At 37.4% G+C, this 13,320-nt stretch overlaps 1 protein-coding gene across 1 annotated transcript in view; it reads left to right on the top strand.

Annotated features, from left to right (window-relative positions):
• Mrps28 (mitochondrial ribosomal protein S28) overlaps nucleotides 1-13,320 on the top strand; it is a 106,823-nt gene that overhangs the window by 28,913 nt on the left and 64,590 nt on the right. The window lies entirely within an intron of this gene.

Below are 13,320 nucleotides of genomic sequence, written 5' to 3'. Positions count from 1 at the left end.
AAAGTTGAAATACCTTAAAAGTATTGTTTTGAGGGTAACTTTTGAAAAGGCAGACAGTAGATTTGCTTCTCATGGTAATGCTATTAGAAGAAAAGTCTGAAGTGCTTAAAAAATCCTTGTTAGTCATCTTAGGCCACTCTTTGTCTTTTCAAAGCAATAAGAGTTTTGGAGAAGATCTGAATGATAAGCCTGATGATGATTCTACACCATAAAATGAAAATGGATTCTGTAGTAATGTACGCTGCTCAGGCCCATTTGCCTGCAACCTTTTTTGCCTCCTCCCCTGTTCCACAGACATTGTTTTTCTCTTCAGGGCAGCCTTCCATTGTCACATCTTCATGTACCCTCTTCTTACCCCACTGAATTCTGATGCTTTATCGTTTTATCGATTACTTTGCATTTCTTTTTCAGAATTGTTATTTTTCCTATTACATAAATTGAATTCATTGTATTTATAGTTTGTACAGATAAAGATATTTGTGAATATAGATATGCATTGGGGAAAAAACTAGGGTGGGAGATTTAGGAGTATAATATCAAGGTTAAAGGAAATGTTGAGCTAAGATTCCGAGATAGGAAAACAAAAGTAAACAAGATAGAAAAGATTTATTTCCATCAGTTTCTGATGTGCACACTTTTTAGATTTCAGTATTTATAGTATCAGGATGCATCTTATTGTTGATGATATATCAATTTAATTGGCAGTTTTTTTCTTCTTAATAGCTTATAAAATCATGACAAGTATAGTAATCATTGATGTCTTAGAGTGATTAAGAAGTTCATGATGTTTAAGAATGAATTATATTGTGGAAATGAATAAGGAGGGAATGTACTCTAGACCTAAGAAAGTAGTTATGAGACTCAGTTTCCCCTTTCTAAGAGCTCTGGTTTCTACAGGTGCAGATGATAACTGGGTTCACCCAATTAGGGGACTTAGCTTGTTCTACCTGAATCTGAATAGGACATGAAAAAATTAACAGAATACACATTTCCTAAGATCAGCGATGCATTAGTAGATACTTAACAATCGGATTTCTGATTTTTTTGAAAGGCCCTGATTTGCCAATTTCTGTAGTGTTAAATATGCCCATCATGGTCAAATTCAGGTTACTACTGCAGTGTCACTGAAAGCAGAGCTGTGAAGCTGTGGACAGTGGACTGTCACAGCTCTACTAGATAATGAGATGCCAGCCAGTGTTTCAGGCATGGCTTGAGTTGGTATAGCAATTACTTAAAAGCTCAGTTGAAAGTAGGAAGACCTAAAGAAATTTCTAAGTAGGATGTATCTGTCAATCCACATTGTAATACTCTGATATGTATCTATTGTATAGAGTTATTGAAGGGATTAAGTTATTATATGTAAAGATTTAGAACAGGACTGGCATATGGTAAATAGATGCTACTATTGTTGATATTTTTTGTTGTGTTACTATTGAAATACCTGGTGACCTAAATGACATCTCTCAAGAATTCCTACTGAGGAGGGTTTATGGAGGAGGCAAGTGTGAGTATATACGGTCCCAAAGTTATCCCTCAAGAGAGGCATCCTAAGCTCTTGGATACTGTCAGCAGAAGCTATAGTAGACATTTTTGTCATTAGTACAAAGTATATCCATAAATTTAAAATAAAGTACTGTTTTATTTTACACAAAGAAGTCTTATGGTCTCCAGTTGTAACTGATAAACTTTTCATCATGTTCATGAATGCAATCCAGTTGCAGTGACTATCCTAGCCTTACAAGTTGACCTAATATGTGACCAAAGAACTTTATAAAAAATTGTATTTTACAGGTAACTCTGCTGAGATATTTCTCAGGAGATGCTCTCTTTCTCACTCAAGGTTATTATCATTTCCCAATACCAGTTTTGTTTATGTTTCTTTATATTTAAGCATGGAATTTTGTTAATATTTCTTTCATGGGTGTTTATTTCTTTGTGGATATTCTTTTATCCATACTGTTCTTTTTTTTCATTTAATTGAAATTTTATAGCATTAGTTTTGTCATTATGTCTTACTCTTGAACATCATGTTTCAGCGTGCTTTGGAGATGTACAATTATAGTTCTGATTCTTATGACTTACTCGCTAAAGTGCAAAATTTTAAATGTTAGTTGTGTTTGGGATTAGGTATTTCTGTAATGAGTGCTATAGTACAATTTGAATTTATTTTATGTATAATATAGCTTTAAATGGTTAAATATTAGAATCTCTTGCAATATATATTAAATATATATATTAAATCTTAAATTTTTATTTAAAACTGCATAAATACCACATATGTACATATTCTATTATGGAAATTACTAATGTGCTTAAAACCCACATTTCCATCTGTTCTTTTTCCAGGGAAGCAGTTTGTTTAACAAATGTCTTTTGGGAGTCGGGGGTGGCCCATAGTAATTTTGCAATTAAGTTCTCTCGTCTTCGGAGCAGTCACTATCTATTTATGTGGGAGAGTTACGTGTCTTCATCTCTTTGTTCTGTAGTTACCTGCAGTAGTTATACCTCAGCTTCCATGGAACCACCTGCCCAGATTCCAATTACCGTCACCAGAAATGCCCACTTAACTTCCAAGTACTCAAAACATCAGTGCATCCATGGATGAGGATCATGAAGAGGGAGGAGCCATAGTTATGCAGCAGTCGATCTGTTCACTCATATGCTCATTCATTCGTTCATTTAAATACTTACTACACCTCTTCAGTTTGCCAGACAGTAACTGTTAGGGCTGGTGAACAAAACAAGCTACTTCTCTATCCTCATGAAGGGAATATTCTGATGGGAGAAGAAGGAATAGAGAGTAAACAAGGCATAGACCAATTTAAAATATCGATAATTATACAAGTAAAAAGGAATAAAATAGTGACAGAATACTGATGAGTGGAAAATAGCAGTAGTCAGAAAAAGCCTTTGACCAAAAATAGAAAAAAGAAGAGCCTTTGACCTCTGCTTCTATTGCTGTAAATCTGAAATACCATCAAAGTGTTGCCATTTATTTATTTATTTATTTATCAGTAGTACTGGGGTTTGAACTCAGGGCTTCATGCTTGCTAGGCCAGTGCTCTACCACTTGAGGCACTCCACCAGCCCTTTTACTGTTTTGAGTATTTTCAAGATCAGGTCTTGCAGACTGTTTGCCTGGGCTGGTTTTGAACCATGATCCTCCTGATGTTTGCCTTCTGAGTAGCTAGGATTTACAAGCTTGAGCCACCGGTACCCAGCCTATTTATTTATTTTTAAGTGATAAATAGGAGTCAAAGCTTAAGCTGAAACTCTGAATCTGTGGACCAGAAATGTTAATTTCTAACATTGTGCCCAAGAGAGTAGATTACTTAAGACAACATTTAGCCTGAATAGTTTGGTTACTTTTTTCTTCCCTATCTATACAGTAGACCCTGGCATCAGTGGTGTGTAGTTCAAGGAGACCTCCACTGAGGAGGTCTCAGGATGCGTAGAGTTCAGTGCTGCACTGTGGATGCTTGATTCATTTTTCCCATCATGCCGCCGAGCATCTGCTAAAGGCGTGTTGTCTTCAACAAATTTAAAATTTCACTTTATCACTTAAATGAAGCACATTCACTTTGCTTTTTTTGTTTGTTTGTTTTTTGTTTTGTTTTTCATTTTTCTTTTATTATTCATATGTGCATACAAGGCTTGGTTCATTTCTCCCCCCTGCCCCCACCCCCTCCCTTACCACCCACTCCACCCCCTCCCGCTCCCCCCACTCAATACCCAGCAGAAACTATTTTGCCCTTATCTCTAATTTTGTTGTAGAGAGAGTATAAGCAATAATAGGAAGGAACAAGGGGTTTTGCTGGTTGAGATAAGGATAGCTATACAGGGAGTTGACTCACATTGATTTCCTGTGCGTGGGTGTTACCTTCTAGGTTAATTCTTTTTGATCTAACCTTTTCTCTAGTTCCTGGTCCCCTTTTCCTATTGGCCTCAGTTGCTTTAAGGTATCTGCTTTAGTTTCTCTGCATTAAGGGCAACAAATGCTAGCTAGTTTTTTAGGTGTCTTACCTATTCTCACCCCTCCCTTGTGTGCTCTCGCTTTTATCATGTGCTCATAGTCCAATCCCCTTGTTGTGTTTGCCCTTGATCTAATGTCCACATATGAGGGAGAACATACGATTTTTGGTCTTTTGGGCCAGGCTAACCTCACTCAGAATGATGTTCTCCAATTCCATCCATTTACCAGCGAATGATAACATTTCGTTCTTCTTCATGGCTGCATAGAATTCCATTGTGTATAGATACCACATTTTCTTAATCCATTCGTCAGTGCTGGGGCATCTTGGCTGTTTCCATAACTTGGCTATTGAAGCACCTTCACTTTGACCTTGCTTTTGAGGCAGCATTTGCTTTTGGGGAGGCAGATTTTTCACAAAATGAAGGGCAGGGGAACATTTAGTAGATCCCCAACAATTTAAACAGAAATACACAGGACTGACTGAGATCTTCACGTAACATGAGCTGCATATTGCATATGCAGGAATTTAAAATTTTGGTTTTGAAATTTCTTTTCATTTATTACTTATCATTTTTGTCCACTTTTGGTCAAAACCATGTGTAATAAATCTGTGACTAAGGAGGGCTTACTGTGTATACAGCTCCTCATAGCTATCACAGTATGTACATACAGCTCCATGTAGACATGCATTGTTTTATGAACAGAAACTTTCTAAGATAGCAGATTCTGTATCCCAGTTTTATTTTGTCCTGAAATTAAGGTTTGCAGTCTTCACAGAGTATTACTGAGTCTCTTGTTTGCTTGTGTAGTAGAAAGGCTTAGATTCCTTCTAAAACCCTTCTTTAGGTTTCTTGTAGCTTCCTGACACTTAGGCTTAAAAATGTTGAGAAATGTCAGGCCAGCAGATTCACTGCTCCAGTTACTTTTCACTCCTGCCCACCCCAAAACAAAATTTGTGGTGGGAACTGACTATTCAAATTTGTTTATCATTCACCAGCCTGACCTCTTTTTGACAATACATTAGCCATATTCACCTTCCTTTACCCTCTTCATTTACCTTCCTCCTCCCACATGGCTTATTTATTGAGATGGGATCTCACTAACTTTTTTTGCCTGGGTTATACTTAAAAGGGGATCCTCCTTATTTCCATGTCATGTACCACCACACTCAGCCTTAAGCGTACCCTATTTTATGAGTCTTCACTTTTAGTCTGTTTTTTCCATGTACCAATCTATAAGTGAAAGACTTCTGTGATTTGATGAAAGCACTTTTCTCATCATGTGACCCTGCCTGTCCTTTTCTTTAGACTTTTTTTGCTTCTGTATTAGTAATACAGCACACAGTTTCCCAAAATTGTCCCAGTATGAATTAAGATTATTCCCTTTCTGTATTTCATCTGATTTCTTTCAATAATCATATTAGCTAGTTTTTTAATCTCATTGAAATTTATGTATTTGTGTCATTTATAACTCACAAGAAGCATTTTCCAAATGATGAAAGTGAGTCTCTGAACATAAATAATCTGCCACTGTCGTACAGCTGATAATTTCACAAAACAGAGATTCAAACCTAGGACTGTGTGTTATCCAAAGCCCAGAAGTGTTCTTTTTGCCCTGCTATGCTGTTTTCTGAGTCATGCAACCTATGGTTAGTCAAGTGTCATAAAAATCTCCTAAAAACAGTCTCACATATGAAGCAGTGTTGTACCAGGGACTCTGAAGGCAGTGCGGTAGTGAGATGGGGAGCTCTGTGCAGGTTTGTTAAGGCATGTTGGGTACTCAATTATAATATCCCTGTTATGGTGTTCACAATTGCTGTTGTCTGAATGTGTGTCGTTCCCCACACGCCCCCCCCCCCCCAAGGTTCAAATGTTGCAACATAATCACCAGTGTGATGCTATTAGGAGACGATTAGGTCATGGAGCTGCACCCTCATGAATTGAATTGTGTCCTTATAAAAGAGGTCCAAGAAAACTGCCTTGATTCTCCCACCATTTGAAGACACAATGAGAAAGCGTCATCTGTGAACCAGTACTGGCCATCACCAGACACTGAATCTGCTGGCACCTTGTTTTTGGACTTCCTAGCCTCTAGGATTGTGAGAAATAAATTTCTGTTTATAAGCTATCCTGTTTATGGTACTTTGTTATGGTAGCCTAAACTAAGACAGTGGTATTTGGATAGTGTTATCACCAATAAGTTAATGACTAGTGGACCATGCTTTGTTTTGGAATGCATCTATATCATAATTATAGTGAGACCTGTGAGTACAGAATTGGTTAGTGTTTAACAGTGATTAGTCGCTAAAAGTCATCATTCTTCATGTTATCTGAGAATAATATATTTTATACAAATTTATTCTGCAAGTAATGGAAGTTTGCTACTTGTAAGTGGTAGTTGATTTTAATTCTTTGGTTGTTTTTATATAATGAAGCATGTACATTATTAGGTCTGAAGTAGTTTAACCATTTTTGTTTTCAATGACCCAAGGTAATAATTTACAAATATGAATTATCATTATAGAAATACTATATAGAACTATTTCTCAATAACCATATAATACCAATTCTATAGTTTTGTATTTTAATCCTTCTTTTCTGTTGTTATGCCCATTTTTGCTTTTTGTAGCTTTCTCAAACCTCCTAATTTTCTTGTTACAGTGTGCTGAGAAATTGATCATCAAGTGTGTTGTGCTTAAAATAAGAACAACTGGTATGTAAGGACCTAGCAGCCTCTTCTATAAGTAAAGTACATGTACCTCAGTACGTGTGCCTTAACATGTGTTTTGACAGCTCCTAAACTCCTGCTTAATTCTCATTGTATTCTCAGTACTTGATGTCCCAGATAACTAACTTCCTGATAAGTGAAGTGTGATTGGTGTGGGATTTTACCTGTGTTGATTGCCTGTTCACTGATGCCCTTGATAGGGATTGTCACATATCAGAACAGTGTTTGTCGAGCCAGTCAAGGTGCTGAGTGTTTTGGACATGAGCATTTATCATGGTTGAAACTTTAACACCTCCAGGAGGAACAGAAGAGAAAATAAGATGGGATTATTGGATCCCAAATCCTATTTAAGATGGCGTCAGTTCATACATTGAATTTAAGTAACTGACTAAATTCCTTTGAAAATTTGCAAAGCCCAAAGAATTGTTTTATGGCATAGATTATACATAATAGAACATTTTATCACTCACAAGAAATAAGCTACTAGTTTTATTAATTTTATTTGCAAATAAACTAGGCATGTTACAGTTTTTCATTGAGCCAGAAAGCTTTACATGTGTAACTATTTTGTGCCACCTTTTTATCATGAGTCCTAATGATGTACAGATTAAAGCACAGTAGCTGCTTTCTTTTTTTTTTTTTTTTTTTAGATTTACAAATATTTCTATTTCATGATTTAATTTATTTCTTTTTTTTTTTCCTTTTTCTTTTATTATTCATATGTGCATACAAGGCTTGGTTCATTTCTCCCCCCTGCCCCCACCCCCTTCCTTACCACCCACTCCACCCCCTCCCGCTCCCCCTCCTCAATACCCAGCAGAAACTATTTTGCCCTTATCTCTAATTTTGTTGTAGAGAGAGTATAAGCTATAATAGGAAGGAACAAGGGTTTTTGCTGGTTGAGATAAGGATAGCTATACAGGGAGTTGACTCACATTGATTTCCTGTGCGTGGGTGTTACCTTCTAGGTTAATTCTTCTTGAACTAACCTTTTCTCTAGTACCTGTTCCCCTTTTCCTATTGGCCTCAGTTGCTTTTAAGATATCTGCTTTAGTTTCTCTGCGTTAAGGGCAACAAATGCTAGCTAATTTTTTAGGTGTCTTACCTATCCTCACCCCTCCCTTGTGTGCTCTCGCTTTTATCATGTGCTTATAGTCCAATCCCCTTGTTGTGTTTACCCTTGGTCTAATGTCCACATATGAGGGAGAACATATGATTTTTGGTCTTTTGGGCCAGGCTAACCTCACTCAGAATGATGTTCTCCAATTCCATCCATTTACCAGCGAATGATAACATTTCGTTCTTCTTCATGGCTGCATAGAATTCCATTGTGTATAGATACCACATTTTCTTAATCCATTCGTCAGTGGTGGGGCATCTTGGCTGTTTCCATAACTTGGCTATTGTGAATAGTGCCGCAATAAACATGGGTGTGCAGGTGCCTCTGGAGTAACCTGTGTCACAGTCTTTTGGGTATATCCCCAAGAGTGGTATTACTGGATCAAATGGTAGATCGATGTCTAGCTTTTTAAGTAGCCTCCAAATTTTTTTCCAGAGTGGTTGTACTAGTCTACATTCCCACCAACAGTGTAAGAGGGTTCCTTTTTCCCCCGCACCCTCGCCAACACCTGTTGTTGGTGGTGTTGCTGATGATGGCTATTCTAACAGGGGTGAGGTGGAATCTTAGTGTGGTTTTAATTTGCATTTCCTTTATTGCTAGAGATGGTGAGCATTTTTTCATGTGTTTTCTGGCCATTTGAATTTCTTCTTTTGAGAAAGTTCTGTTTAGTTCACTTGCCCATTTCTTTATTGGTTCATTAGTTTTGGGAGAATTTAGTTTTTTAAGTTCCCTATATATTCTGGTTATCAGTCCTTTGTCTGATGTATAGTTGACAAATATTTTCTCCCACTCTGTGGTTGTTCTCCTCAGTTTAGGGACCATTTCTTTTGATGAACAGAAGCTTTTTAGTTTTATGAGGTCCCATTTATCTATGCTATCTCTTAGTTGCTGTGCTGCTGGGGTTTCATTGAGAAAGTTCTTACCTATACCTACTAACTCCAGGGTATTTCCAACTCTTTCCTGTATCAACTTTAGAGTTTGTGGTCTGATATTAAGATCCTTGATCCATTTTGAGTTAATCTTGGTATAGGGTGATATACATGGATCTAGTTTCAGTTTTTTGCAGACTGCTAACCAGTTTTCCCAGCAGTTTTTGTTGAAGAGGCTGCTATTTCTCCATCGTATATTTTTAGCTCCTTTGTCAAAGATAAGTTGCTTAGAGTTGTGTGGCTTCATATCTGGGTCCTCTATTCTGTTCCACTGGTCTTCATGTCTGTTTTTGTGCCAGTACCATGCTGTTTTTATTGTTACTGCTTTGAAATATAGTTTGAAGTCAGGTATTGTGATACCTCCTGCATTGTTCTTTTGACTGAGTATTGCCTTGGTTATTCATGGCCTCTTGTGTTTCCATATAAATTTAACAGTAGATTTTTCAATCTCTTTAATGAATGTCATTGGAATTTTGATGGGAATTGCATTAAACATGTAGATTACTTTTGGGAGTATTGACATTTTTACTATGTTGATTCTACCAATCCATGAGCATGGGAGATCTCTCCACTTTCTATAGTCTTCCTCAGTCTCTTTCTTCAGAAGTTTATAGTTTTCCTTGTAGAGGTCTTTCACATCTTTTGTTAGGTTTACACCTAGGTATTTGATTTTTTTTGAGGCTATTGTAAATGGAATTGTTTTCATACATTCTTTTTCCATTTGCTCATTGTTAGTGTATAGAAATGCTAATGATTTTTCTATGTTGATTTTATATCCTGCTACCTTGCTATAGCTATTGATGATGTCTAGAAGCTTCTGAGTAGAGTTTTTTGGGTCTTTAAGGTATAGGATCATGTCGTCTGCAAATAGGGATATTTTGACAGTTTCTTTACCTATTTGTATTCCTTTTATTCCTTCTTCTTGCCTAATTGCTCTGGCTAGGAATTCCAGTACTATGTTGAATAGGAGTGGAGATAGTGGGCACCCCTGCTCCCCCATAGCCTCTCCCGCCCGCCAGGCTCGTTTATTTACAGTCCCGGGAAGGATTCCCTTCCCCCAATCTTCAGCGCTCAGGGCGCCCCACCCTCTTTCCAGCTTTCTTATTGCTTAGTATTCAGTTTCTCTTTTTTCCCTGGGTGGAGGTCAGTCTGTCGAGGGGGGCTATGCTGCTCTGGCCCAGGCTTGTCTGTGGGGCTACCGCGGTACCGCGAAGCTCACCTGGTCCGCGTCTTCCCAAGCCGTATGGGCGCCGGCCACTGGCGGCCCCGGGGGCCCTCCTCGGTTCTCCGTTTAACGTGAAGTGGAGATTCTCTGCGCCGGCTGGAGATGTGGAGGGGTCAAAGTTATGCCTTTTCTCGGTGATTATGCCTGCAAAGTGTGTCTCCAGCGTCTCTCCAAGATTTCACTATAGGAGGCTCGCTTTCTGCTTCCTCCCTCTAGCCGCCATCCTGGAATCCCCCAGTCCCTGCTTTCTAACAGTTGATTCAGTCTGGGGCATAGTATTCCATAGGGATGGAGAAGAGGTGATGGATGGTTCAGTTACTTGTTAGGGAAGCTTTCCCAGAGGAACTAACAGTTGAACAAGTTGTAAAGAAGGAGTAGGCAGTTACACTAAGCACAGACATTGAGTGTTTCCAGGTGAGAGCTGCCCTTGCAGATGTTGCAAGTGAGAGAGCCTGAGTCTTCAACCTGGGTGGCTTAGTGAGCCTAAATTAAGAAGGAATGATGGAAGTGGGAAGGTGAATAGGAGTACAATTTTCAGGAAGTTATATGCTAGTCAAACAAGTGGAGTTTAGGGCTGGAGGTCTAGCTCAAGCAGTAAGGCGTGTGCTTTGCAAACGCAAAGCCCTAAGTTCAAACCCCAGTCCCACCAAGAAAAAAAAAAAGAAGTGGGGTTTACAAGCTGGATGTGGTGGCACTTGCCTGTGATGCCAGCAACAGGAGGCTAAGAAAGGAGGAACTTGAGTTCATTGCCAGCATAGGCTACATAGTGAGACCCTTCCCCCCAAAAGAAAGAAAGAAGGAAGGAAGGATGGGAGAAAAGGGGAGAGGAGGGGAGGGAAGGGAAGAGAAGGGGAAAAGAAAAAGTGGGGCTTTATTCTGAAGGTGCAAATAACCATTAAAATTTTGTAGCAGATAACATGGATTAAATTTGCATTTCATGAAATCATCCTGGCAGAGGTGTGAGGTGTGTGTTGGCAGAATGGTGCTGAGTTAGGTCCATAAGGAAGCTAATGGGGAGAAATGATGAGAAGGTGAATTAAGTGTGAAGGTGGAGAAAAGAGAAACATTCCTCAGCGATCTAGGAGGTAGAAAGGGCCTGTCTTGTTGACTGAGTAGTTGTGGATTATGAGATAGAAGGAGACGTTTTGAACAATATTTTATTTCAGATGTGAATTGCTAGGTAGATAAGAGAGTTGGATTGCATTGGGAGGTGAAGCAGGGGGATATATTGACATTTTTGCTTGCTTGCCTGCCCAGATTTAGATCAGTTTGACTCCGTCATTGCCATTACAGTCATAGTATTTCTGATAACTTGCCATGCAAGGAATATTTCTCTTTTTACCAAACTATAAAATCCCTATGCTTAATTCATGCTTATTGCTTAACTTAAAGAACCAAATTCTCCAAACCTTTTCATTTCAGTAAGTTATGTTTTATTTTGACTTTTTCAATGGTTGCATTTCTGTAAAGTTCTCAAGTCCAGTTTTATAAGCAAAGTCATTTATTTACTAGTGTGCAAATGAAGGTTTTATCTTTTAAAGCATTCTCTCTATACTGGCATCTGTATCACCACACACATGATTGACAGCTTTGCAAATCAAAGAGTTTCAAAACAAGGGTGATTGGCAGCTCTAAGGTAGCTAGCACATGCACTGAATGTTATTTGTACTTTTGTTTGACATGAAGGTGGAATAAACAAGCTAATTACCTGGTCTTTGTTTCTATTTCAGGTTGTATGATGTGTAGGGTCAAATAGAGAGTGGATTGTATATTGAATGTTTCAAAAACTAAAGTTTTCAAGTGTATTGGTGTAGGAAAGAGAAAATGAGAATTTGAATTAAGTAGTTCTTTTTATTGTAGAGGACATTGGACAGAATTTTTAAGAATGCATATTTTTTCTATGGAATTATCTCAATGAAATTCCCTTGTATTCTTAGTATCTGATAGTAAAAATGAAGGAAAAAGTATGCATATTTTTAACAGATCAGTGACTTAAACTCGTCCTGTTAGCCTTTCTTTTATTTATCCTTTATTTTAGGATAGAAGAGTATCCATTTTATTTTTAATAAAATATATTCAAATAAGTATTACATGTCCAAATAAGATCAAATTATAAAATGCAGTCTTGGGGAAATGTTTAGATTCTTGAAATACATGTAATTCAAACTGTGAATCACATGAGAGGATTTTCTTCCTTGTTTGGATACATTTCATAGGAAAGCTCTTTGGGTTTTGTTCTATTGGATTGGTAGTTCTATTAGATTCTACTTTGATTTCTTTCAGTGGCAGTCACATATGTACAGCTCTACAGGGCAGAGATTGTCTAAATTTATGTGTCTACTGAGTTTGCCATACATGTTTTCTCAGGACTGTAAAGGTCAAAAGTGTATCTGGAAACTACTAAGAATGCAAGCAATTAAATGTTCTTACAAAAATTTTGAACTTAATATCATAATAGAACAGAGAGAAGAAAAAGTCAAGGCTGCATTCTTGGAATTGGTTCAGGCTGTAGTTCTATTGACCTAAGAGTGGATTTTTTATAAAATTAAAAGCTATTTTTAATAGAAGTTCTGAGTTCTATTTCAGTTTGTAGAATTTTGCATTAATTTAGATGGCCACTTGATAAGATCTAGTAACTTTTAGAGACCCAAAACTTCAGTATGTATTTTGTAATTTGTATATAATTGCTTAGCTCTCTCTATGATAGGCACTTTGTTAAGAGATTGGCATGCATTATTTCTTTTACCCTTTTTGTTAGCTAACATTTAGGTAATGTTAGGATCCTCATTAAAAAACACTAAGGCTTACAGAGGCTTTTAAGTAATTTACCCTAAGATGAACTGTTAGAGATGTGGAAGAGGAAGAGGGAGTAGGGAAGGAGGACTGAAATAGGGTAATAGAAGGGGAGAATATTGAAAATATGGTATATGTATATGTGAAAGTATCATAATGAACCCATTACTTTGTACAACTAATATGTACTAACAGAAATATCAAATAAAAAGAATTGCCCAAAGATGGCAGTTAGTAAGTGTACAGACCTGAGGCAGCATAACTTCTCAAAGTCCATTTTTGTTAATCACTACTTTATGCTATTCAGATATACTTCCAGGATGCGTGTGTGTACATATATATATACATACATATATGTATATACACACACATACACATACATATAGATGTATATGTATATAATTTGTTGATTTCTCAGTAAATATTTGTTGAGCATATATATTGAGTACATATAAATATATATGTATATATAACACAGTAACAGATAGATGCCCAAGTGAATGATGTGATGAAACATGGAAGTGTTCAAAGGAGAAGCTAGAGCAAGAAAGTT

Source organism: Castor canadensis, chromosome 3 (genome assembly GCF_047511655.1).
Source record: "Castor canadensis chromosome 3, mCasCan1.hap1v2, whole genome shotgun sequence".
Classification (NCBI taxonomy): domain Eukaryota; kingdom Metazoa; phylum Chordata; class Mammalia; order Rodentia; family Castoridae; genus Castor; species Castor canadensis.
Note: the sequence above shows the minus strand (reverse complement) of the source record. Positions and strands in the feature narration are given on the sequence as shown.